The sequence below is a fragment of the Sus scrofa genome, chromosome X (genome assembly GCF_054392235.1).
Source record: "Sus scrofa isolate SSC_HxYL_T2T_F1_AM1 chromosome X, Sscrofa_HxYL_maternal_Yorkshire_Landrace_v2.0, whole genome shotgun sequence".
Classification (NCBI taxonomy): Eukaryota; Metazoa; Chordata; class Mammalia; order Artiodactyla; family Suidae; genus Sus; species Sus scrofa.
The window spans coordinates 106,084,250-106,094,952 of NC_139401.1; positions in this window are offsets into that span (position 1 = coordinate 106,084,250).

Below are 10,703 nucleotides of genomic sequence, written 5' to 3' on the forward strand. Positions count from 1 at the left end.
TGCAAGCCAACAGTAAGGTAGCATATGTTTGAAAAGCCCTAGGCTCAGAGGGATTTATTTGAATTGTTAACTATGTTATGGGTTTTTTGATTCTTGTTTTCACAGGTTTTTTTAGTATATACTTACAGGATCAAGAGAACAGGCACTCTGAATTACTGTTTAAAAAACTATCTGCAACACCATCTTTTATTTTACAATTTTTTATAAAAGGTGGAATGATCTTCATCCCTCTAGACGATCCCAAAGCTGATGTGGATATTGGCTTTTGTCTGTTTTCAGCCAAAAATGGTGTGGACCAAGGACGGTGTGATCACTGGAAAGGTAGCCGGTTCAAAGTCCACTGGGAAGCTCCGGGAGTTGACAGAGGGGAGACAAGAATATTTGGGGAACTGGGCTAAGGTCATTGCGGAGAGAGCATAGGAGAAGGAAATAGGAAAGTGGATCAAGCAAGGCAGGAGCTAGGGCAGAAAACAGGGCAAAAATGGAGTGAGAGCTCAATCAAGCTGGTCAGGGACGGAAATACCAAAGCCACAGGACCATCCAAATAGACTGCCAGTGTTACTAAACCAAACCTGGGTCCAATCTACTGGCATTGGGCTGTGGGGAAGGAAAATGCAGTGTTTATGGCTGGGCACCAGACAAGGCGTCTGGGGCAATGTTCAAAAACCCAAACTCCTGGATGGGTTTTAGGGAAGGGTTTTTAAGGGCCAGGTGAGGGAGGGAGTCACAGGGTGTGTGAGCAGCTCATGCACAATTCTGATTGGTTGATGGTGAGGTAACAGGGCAGTGTCACAGGGGTTAGCATTATCAGTCCGCAGGCTGCAATAGGTCTGGGGGCTAGGCGCACTTGGTCATCAAGTCGTTATTGCCTTCCAATTGGTGGGACTTTTAACATTTATAAAACAACTCAGGAATGTGCATCAGACACTGTTATCTGTGTCCTTCGGAAAGAACTAAAGATTCTGTGACTGCCATATGGTTGATTTACTGTTTATTTATTTTATTTTTTTATTATTATTATTATTACTATTAGGTCTTTTTGCCATTTTCTTGCACCGCTCCCGTGGCATATGGAGGTTCCCAGGCTAGGGGTCTAATCGGAGCTGTAGCCGCCGGCCTATGCTGGAGCCACAGCAGCAGGATCCAAGCCGCGTCTGCGACCTACACCACAGCTCATGGCAAGGCCAGATCCTTAACCCACTGAGCAAGACCAGGGATTGAACTTACAACCTCATGGTTCCTAGTCGGATTCGTTAACCACTGAGCCATGACGGGAACTCCATTGATTTACTGTTTAAACTGTTACCAGTTCTCCTAGCCCAACTGCTATTTTTCTCTCTACATGGTCACATCCTTTCGTTCATTCTTAAGCCAGGCTTTTGTGACCCAGAGGAAGCCTGAGAGATTATAGCTTTTCTACAAAAAAGAGTCAGGCAGAAGACATGGGGGTGGAGAATATCCCCCCCAGCCCGCGCCCCGACCCCCACCACCATGAGGAAGTCCCTCTAGGGTCCTGCTCAGTTAGACCATTGCCAGGTTGAGTGCCCAGGGAATAGGACGGGCAAGAAAGGGACACTATTGAGAAGTTACATTACTGAATGAGTTGCACCAAAATTGCTTGATCTTAGATTTGAAGAATTCAGAATAGTGAAATGAGAAGAATGTGATTATAGTAGGACATAATAAAGGATGCTGAGTGAAGCATAGTAATGAGTGGTCAGTTCTCAGCTGTAAAACGCTTTGGTCCATATTCTTCCAAGTGTCCTCAGTATTTAGCTATCCTTATGTAGAATTGTGAATCCATGGCAATCTGTACTTCATAGTCTTCTGAGTCATTTGCTCCTTCCAAGGGGAGTAGCTGTAGTCATGCTAAGAGAACAGAGTCCATTTTAGTTGGAGTGAGCGGACAGAGGGGTGTCATGCAAATGGACAGTACCTATAGCAAGAGTCTCGTCAGGGAACTATATCTAGTCACTTGTGATGGAACATAATGGAGAATGAGGTGAGAAAGAAAGGACTCGGTCACTTTGCTGTGAAGCAGAAATTAGCAGAACATTGTAAATAAACTATAATAAAAAATTAATTTAGGAGTTTCCGTCGTGGCGCAGTGGTTAACGAATCCGACTAGGAACCATGAGGTTGCGGGTTCGGTCCCTGCCCTTGCTCAGTGGGTTAATGATCCGGCGTTGCCATGAGCTGTGGTGTAGGTTGCAGACGTGGCTCAGATCCCACGTTGCTGTGGCTCTGGCGTAGGCTGGCAGCTATAGCTCTGATTGGACCCCTAGCCTGGGAACCTCCATATGCCATGGGAGCGGCCCAAGAAATAGCAAAAAGACAGGGGAAAAAAAAAAGAAGTAGTAAAAAATTAATTAAAAAAAAAAGTGTTGTGAGACTAAAGTGCCTTAATAGTCATGGAGAGCTCTGCGGAGCTGTCCTCCAGGTTCTTGAAGAGCCGTGTTGACATGGAAGCAGAGGTACCCATCTGTTTCAGGCATGTCTTTTGTAAGGGCTCCTGCCATGTGTTTGCTTGTGCTTTGTTATTAACTTCCTCCCACGAAACTTGTGGGCAGATCAGAGTTTACTTAGGGCAGTGGTTACTAACTATTATATTATTCTTTTTTCTTTTTTAAAAATTAAGGTACCATTGCTTCATAACATTGTGTAAGCTCCAAGTGTAGAACATTGTATTTCCACTTCTGTATACACGATGGTGTGTTTACCACCAAAAGTTTGGTTGATCCCCTTCACCCATTTCATCCTCCCGCCTCCCCCCAACCCATCTCGTCCCCCTCCGGGAACCACTACTCTGTATCTACGTGTTTCTTTGTTTGGTTTGTTCATTTATTTTGGAGGGGTTGTGGTTTTTTAAAGCTTATATATTTCGCTTAGCATAATACCCTTAAAATGTATCCATACTGACACAAATGGCAAGATTTCACCTTTCTATGGCTAAGTAGCAGTCTAAATTTTATATTTAACAGTAGGTTTTATTTTTATCAAGTAGAATCTTATAGAGAGTTGCAATATGTAAACATGTGTTAGAATATTTTAAATTCAAATTTATACCATTTACTTAGGATATAGTATATGAATGAAGTTTTGATAAATATGAATCTTGGAAAGAGAGGGTTTAGGATGGCAGTCGTTATTCTTATGCTCAGCTTCAGTATCTAAATTATTTTTTCTATAAGATTTTAGTTTCACCATGTAGAGACATTCCTAATTCACACAGATAAATTGCAAAGAGAAACAGTGTTTTGGATAGCTCAACTTGCCGTCTCGGGAGACTCTTGAGTTAACTAGAAATGATAGGTGTAGCTCTCGATCGAGGTCTGCACCCAAAGCTAATTTACACGGTAGCACAAATGAACACTGTAGTGGTTTCCAATGTGTTATAATTTGTTATTTATTCTATTTGAGTGTGTTGTTATTTTATTATATTTTTGAAAGATATTTTAAAATAAAATTATTGTAATTCTAATGGAATGCTTTCAGAAGCACCATAACCTCTTTGAGGAATATTCAAGGTCTTTGAGTCAAAGTGGTAAAACCTTTGACCTAAGGAGGCGTCTGTGCTGGAAACAGCATTGTAAGGGGTGAGACAGGGAATTGAATCAGAGGAAAACAAAAACTTGTAAGAAAAACATCTTCTGAATCCAGCCAGATGATCATGTAAGCAAGGTCTATAACTCATGAAGGGATGCATACTCAGTTATTCTGTGGATGATAAAACAACAGAAACAACGGCTTACTGACTCTCAGTGTTTGGGACTTGGTGGAGGTAGGGTGATCAGCAAATGGGCAGACCCTCGCCTAAAGCACACAAATTAGACTGCTACTGAAATCTTTTTGCTTCCTCTCTTTTCTCTTTGTGCGTTCAGTTTCTACTACAGTACTTGGCATATAGCAGATTTTCAATAAATATTTATTGAGTAAGTGAAGAGGGCTATAAATGGTGACCTGGCTGAGGATGTCACAGAAGCAAGATAGTTTCAGGGAGTATACAAGCGGCCCTTGAACAATGTGGGGGTTAAGGCACTGACCTTCTCCCTCAAGTTGAAAATCCACATATGACTTTGGACTCCTCCAAAACTTTACTTTTTTTTAATAATGATTTTTATTTTTTCCATTATAGCCGATTTACAGTGTTCTGTCAATTTTCTACTGTAGAGCAAGGTGACCCAGTCACACATACATGTATACATTCTTTTTTCTCACATTATCATGCTCCATCACAAGTGACCAAACATAGTTCCCAGTGCTATACAGCAGGATCCCATTGCTTATCCACTCCAAAGGCAATAGTTGGCATCTATTAACCCTCAATTCCCAGTGCCTCCCACTCCTTCCTGCTCCCTCTTGGCAACCAGAAGTTGGTTCTCCATGTCCATGATTTTCTTTTCTGCGGAAAGTTTCATTTTTGCCATATATTAGATTCCAGATATAAGTGAAATCATATGACTTACTTCCCTTAGTATGAGAGTCTCTAGTTCCATCCATGTTGCAGCAAATGACATTATTTCATTCTTTTTTATGGCTGAATAGTATTCCATTGTGTATATATACACACACATCTTAATCCATTTATCTTTTGATGGACATTTAGGTTGTTTCCACGTCTTGGCTTATTGTGAATAGTGCTGCAATGAATATACAGGTACATGTATCTTTTTCAAGGAAAGTTTTGTCTGGATATATGCCCAGGAGTGGGATTGCTGGGTCATATGGTAGTTCTATATTTAGTTTTCTGAGGTACCTCCATACTGTTTCCCACAGAGGTTGTACCAATTTACATTCCCACCAACTGCGCAGGAGGGTTCCCTTTTCTCCACACCCCCTCCAGCAGTTGCTATTTGTGGACTTATTAATGATGGCCATTCTGACTGGTGTGAGGTGGGTACCTCATAGTAGTTGTGATTTGCATTTCTCTAAGAATCAGTGATGTTGAGCATTCTTTCATGTGCCTGTTGGCCATCTGTATATCTTCTTTGGAAAAATGTCTATTCAGGACTCTTGCTCATTTTTCAATTGGGCTGTTGGCTTTTTTGCTGTTGAGTTGTATAAGTTGTTTGTATATTTTAGAGATTAAGCCCTTGTCAGTTGCATCATTTGAAACTATTTTTTCCCATTCCGTAAGTTGTCTTTTTGGGGTTTTTTTGGTTTCCTTTGCTGTGCAAAAGCTTGTCAGTTCGATTAGGTCCCATTGGTTTATTTTTGCTTTTATTTCTGTTGCCTTGGGAGACTGACCTAAGAAAACATTTGTATGGTTGATGTCACAGAATGTTTTGCTTATGTTCTCCTCTAGGAGTTTGATGGTGTCTTATGTTTAAATCTTAAGCCATTTGAGTGTGGTGTGAGGGTGTGTTCCAGTTTCATTGATTTACATGTGGCTGTCCAGTTTTCCCAGCACCACTTATTGAACAAGCTGTCCTTTCTCCATTGTATATTCCTGCCTCCTTTGTTGAAGATTAATTCACTGTAGGTGTCTGGGTTTATTTCTGGGTTCTCTATTCTGTTCCATTGGTCTGTATGTCTGTTTTGGTACCAGTACCACACTGTCTTGATGACTGTAGATTTGTAATAGTGTCTGAAGTCTGAGAGAGTTATGCCTCCTGTTTGGTTTTTGTTCCTCAGGATAGCTTTGGCAATTCTGGGTCCTTTGTGGTTCCATATAAAGTTTTGGATTGTTTGTTCTAGTTCTGTGAAAAATGTCATGGATAATTAGATAGGGATTGCATTGAATCTGTAGATTGCTTTGGGCAGTATGGCCATTTTTACGGTATTAATTCTTCCAACCCAGGAGCATGGAATGTCTTTGCATTTCTTTGCATCCTCTTTAATTTCCTTGATTGATGTTTTATAGTTCTCAGCATATAAGTGTTTCACCTCCTTGGTCAGGTTTATTCCCAGGTATTTTGATTTTTTCCTCCAAAACTGTACTAATAGTCTACTAGTAACTGGAACATCACTGATAATATAAACAGTCCATTTATATATATTTTACATGTTATATATATTGTATACTGTATTCTTATAATAAAGTCAGCTGGAGAAAAGACAATTTATTAAAGTCATAAGGAAAATACATTTACAATACTGTAGTATATGTATCTATACCATAAGTTTACATCATCTGTTTACAAGATGAATTGTGAGTACCTATATCAATATTGTCTTATATAATACAAAACACTGTAGGAGCTCCCACGGTGGCACAACAGGTTAAGGATTCAGCATTGTCTTTGCTCCAATCCCCAGTTCGGTGCAAAGTGTTAAGAATTTGGCCTTGATGCAGCTGGGGCATAGGCTGCAGCTGCATCTTGGATTCAATCCCTGGCCTGGGAACTTCCATATGCCACAGTTGCAGCCAAAGGGAAAAAACAAAACAAAGCAAAGCACTGTATGTGTTATATGTATTACTAACACTAGGCATCAAAAAATGAAAAAATAATGTGAAAAAGAATTTCATATTTATTTCCAGGTACTTGTGCCTTGATAATGAAGAAGCAGCAATATGATTGCTTTCTGGTAGCCTAGTGTCATTGATAGGATTGCTTCGAAGTAGCCTAGCCCATATAGTAATGAGTGAATCATTACAAAAATCTAATGGCTTAAAGTATTATAGTCATATTTATAAAGCAGTGTTGGAAACATCGTTATTTTTTTTTAAATACCATTTACCTGTGAGGATAGGCTGACATGCAATTTCTCCAATTACAAGAAAGGAGAAGCATACTGTATGGTAATGTAATTTTTCAAAAGCAAAATTATAAGACAATAAGAAAACTAACACATTATTAGTTTTATATTAAATATCACTTACTTTATGCCTAAATAAGAGTAAACTAATATCTACATTTATTTTAGGCATTCATGATATAACTTTTTCTTAATTTTTTCAATATTTCTAGGCTACATGGTTGGTGGGGTTTTCAAATTGCTGCAAACTCCAAAATATTTCCCAATAACGTTCTTGAAAAATATCCACATATGAGTAGACCCATACAGTTCAAATCCCTGTAGTTCAAGGCTCAACTGTATTGTGTTCTCAGATATGTTAAGTAGGCCTTGTGTATAATAGATGTCCCATTAATATTTTTGAATTTTTTATTATTGTTGATTTACAACGTTCTGTCTTTTTTTGCTCTATAGCCAAGTGACCCAGTTATACATATATATACATTCTTTATCTCACATTATCCTCCATCATGTTGCATCACAAGTGATTGGATATAGTACCCTGTGCTATACAGAAGGACCTCATTGCTTACCCACGCCAAATACAATAGTTTGCATCTACTAACCCAGACTCCCAGTCCATCCCACTTCCTCCGCCTCCCCCTTGGCAATCACAAGTCTGTTCTCCATGTCCATGAGTTTGTTTCTTTCCTGTGGAAAGGTTCATTTGTGTCATATATTAGATTCTGGATATGTGATATCATGTGGTATTTGTCTTTCTCTTTCTTACTTACTTCACTTAGTGTGAGAGTCTCTAGTTCCATCCATGTTGCTGCAAATGGCATTATTTTATTCTTTTTATGGCTGAGTAGTATTCCATTGTGTATATATACCACATCTTTCTAATCCAATCATCTGTCAATGGACATTTAGTCTATTTCCATATCTTGGCCATTGTGAATAGAGCTGCAATGAACAAGCGGGTGTATGTGTCTTTTTCAAGGAAAGTTTTGTCTGGATATATGCCCAGGAGTGGGATTGCTGGGTCATATGGTAGTTCTATGTATAGATTTCTAAGGTATCTCCATGCTGTTCTCCATAGAGGTTGTACCAGCTTACATTCCCACCAACAGTGTAGGAGGGTTCCCTTTTCTCCACACCCATACCCTCTCCACACCCTCTCCAGCATTTGTTATTTGTAGTCTTTTTTTTTTTTTTTTTTCTCTTTTAGGGCCGTACCCATGGCATATGGAGGTTCCCAGGCTAGGGGTCAAATCGGAGCTACAGCTGCCAGCCTACGCCACAGCCACAGCAACACCAGATCCGAGCCGCGTCTTCAACCTACACCACAGCTCACAGCAATGCCGGATCCTTAACCCACTGAGGGAGGTCAGGGGTTGAACCCGCAACCTCATGTTTCCTAGTCAGATTCATTTCCGCTGTGCCACAACGGGAACTCCTGTAGTCTTATTAATGAGAGCCATTAATGAGACCTGTGTGAAGTGGTACCTCATTGTAGTTTTGATTTGTAATATTATCTGAAGTCTGGGAGAGTTATGCCTCCTGCTTGGTTTTTTCCCCTCAGGATTGCTTTAGAAATTCTGGATCTTTTATGATTCCATATAAAATTTTGGATTGTTTGTTCTAATTCTGTGAAAAATGTCATGGGTAATTTATATATGTATAATTTTTTAGAGCTGCGCCCATGGTATATGGAGGTTCCCAGGCTAGGGGTCCAATTGGAGCTGTAGCTTGTGGCCTATGCCACAGCCACAGCAACGCCACATCTGAGCCATATCTGTGACCTATACCACAGCTCATGGCCATGCCAGATCTTTAACCCACTGAGCAAGGCCAGGGATTGAACCTGTGTCCTCATGGATACTCGTCTGATTTGTTATTGCTGATCCACAACCCACAACAGAAACTCCACTTAATATTTTTCTTCTTCTGTGAGTTTAGGGAAAACAACTAGTGTAGTCTTAGAGGGCTCTTTATATGCAAGAGCATCCCCTGGGTATTTTGTGAGGGTTTTTTGTGGGTTTGTGTGTGTGTGTGTGTTTCTTTTTTCTTTTTCTTTTTTTTTTTCTTTTTTTTTTTTTTGAGGCCTGCTTTTGGTTTAGATGCTTGCTCTCTCTTTCCTCAGTGTGTTCAGCCTTTATCCTCATGTTGGTGTATGGCTCTTGCAGGCTGGCAGGGAGATGGAGCCAATGGGCAGGGCTTGTAGCCAGTGCCTGGTTGTTGGGCCCTTGACTATGATGAGGACCTGGGGTGAAATGGTGCAGGCTGCTCCTGGTTGCAGGGCCCTGGGAAGTGGCAGTGACTGCCAGGCAAGTGTAGGCGGCACCCAGAGTATTTGGCAGTGGCATCAGCAGGGCATGTGCGTTCCCAGGGGAGGGAGAGCAACAGGTGGTGCTTGGTTGCATTGCCCTCCTCTGCGCTGTTCCCTGAGGTGACTGGGGCCTCAGGTGGTGCCTGTTCATGGAACCCTCATGGTGATGGGCCATGCCCACCTCTGGAGTCTGAGACAGCTGCAGTGGTTTACCCCCACCACAGGTAGCCCTCACAAGAGGCACCCAGCCACCCATAACTTGCATAGGAAGCACCCTGCTGCCGAGAGCCCGTGCATGTGCAGAGAGAGATATTCCTCTGGCGGTCTGCCCCTCCTCGTCTCGCCCTCCCCAACAATGGGCCTTGCTTCGCCTGTGTGCCCAGGCCTCCTCCTGTGCTCCCTCAGCTGTGGCACTCCATTCCCCAGCCCGTGACACACGGCTCCCTAGCACCTCAAACCGTCTCCACACAGCCAACCCTAGTCCTCTTCCCCGGAACTGACCACTGGAGCCTGAGTCTCAGTGCCCAGCCCCCATCTGAGTGTCTCAGGCTGTGGTGTACAGGGCGGTGGTACCAAGGTTTGTGCATCTCTCTCTCCGCTTTGCTCTCCTGCGTCCAGCTGCTGTGCTTTTCCCTGAGGCTTTGAGGTCCCTCTGTCTCGGCTGATGTCCCTGTCAGTTAGGTGACTTCCCAGGGTGTGAGTTCCTTTCCTCTTTCACAGCTCCCTCTCTGGAGCTGTCCTGATTCTTTTTTTTTTTTTTTTTTTTTTTCTTTTTCTCTTTCCCCCCCCCCCGCCCCCATGTTCTACCTAGTTACATGGAGGGTTTCTTGGCCCTTTTGGAGGGTTAAGGTCTTCTGCCGGCATTCAGTGGATGTTCTATGCAAATCATTCTACATGTAGATGGGTTTTGATGTGTTTGCAGGAGAAAGTGAGCACCACCTCTTACTCCTCCACCATCTCAATCCCCTTCCCCAGCACTGACATTTATTGAATGACTGCAAATGTGAAAGCCTGCATACGTTTTGTTTTGATTTTTTGGCCACACCTGCAATATGTGGAAGTTCCCCACCAGGGACTGAACCCATGCCCCAGCTGTGGCCACAGCTAGGGCAATGCTGGATCCTTCATCCAGGGCACCACAAGGGAACTTTGTGTTTTTGCCCAGCCTCCTGCCCTGACTGTTGTCTTCTTTAGCTGGCCTCATTCCTTGATAGGGTGCCTTCCGGCAAGGAATATGGCACAAATTGATTCCTGTCAGAACAAGTGCCTCAACAAATTCTCTTTTGCTCTCTCTGCTTGAAATCAGGCCCAGCTTTAGTTGCTTCAGGACAGTAGTTGCCCCTTATCTGTGGGGGATATTTTCCAAGGCCCCAAGTGGAAACCACAGATAGTACTGAACCCTACTGACACTGCTTTTTCCTACAGGAACATACCTCTGATACAGTTGATAAATTAGAAACAAAAAGAGAATATGCAAATTGCCAACCTCACTCATCTTGCACTTTGGGCCCATTATTAGGTAAAAATAAGGGGGGCTTGAACACAAGTACTGTGACACCACGACAGTCAATCTAATAACGGAGCTGGCTACTCAGTGACCAAGGGGCAGGATCCCCTGGACAAAGGGGTGATTCCCATCCTCAGTGGGCTGGAATGGGAGGGCAGATGATTTCATCATGTTCCTCAGGACAGC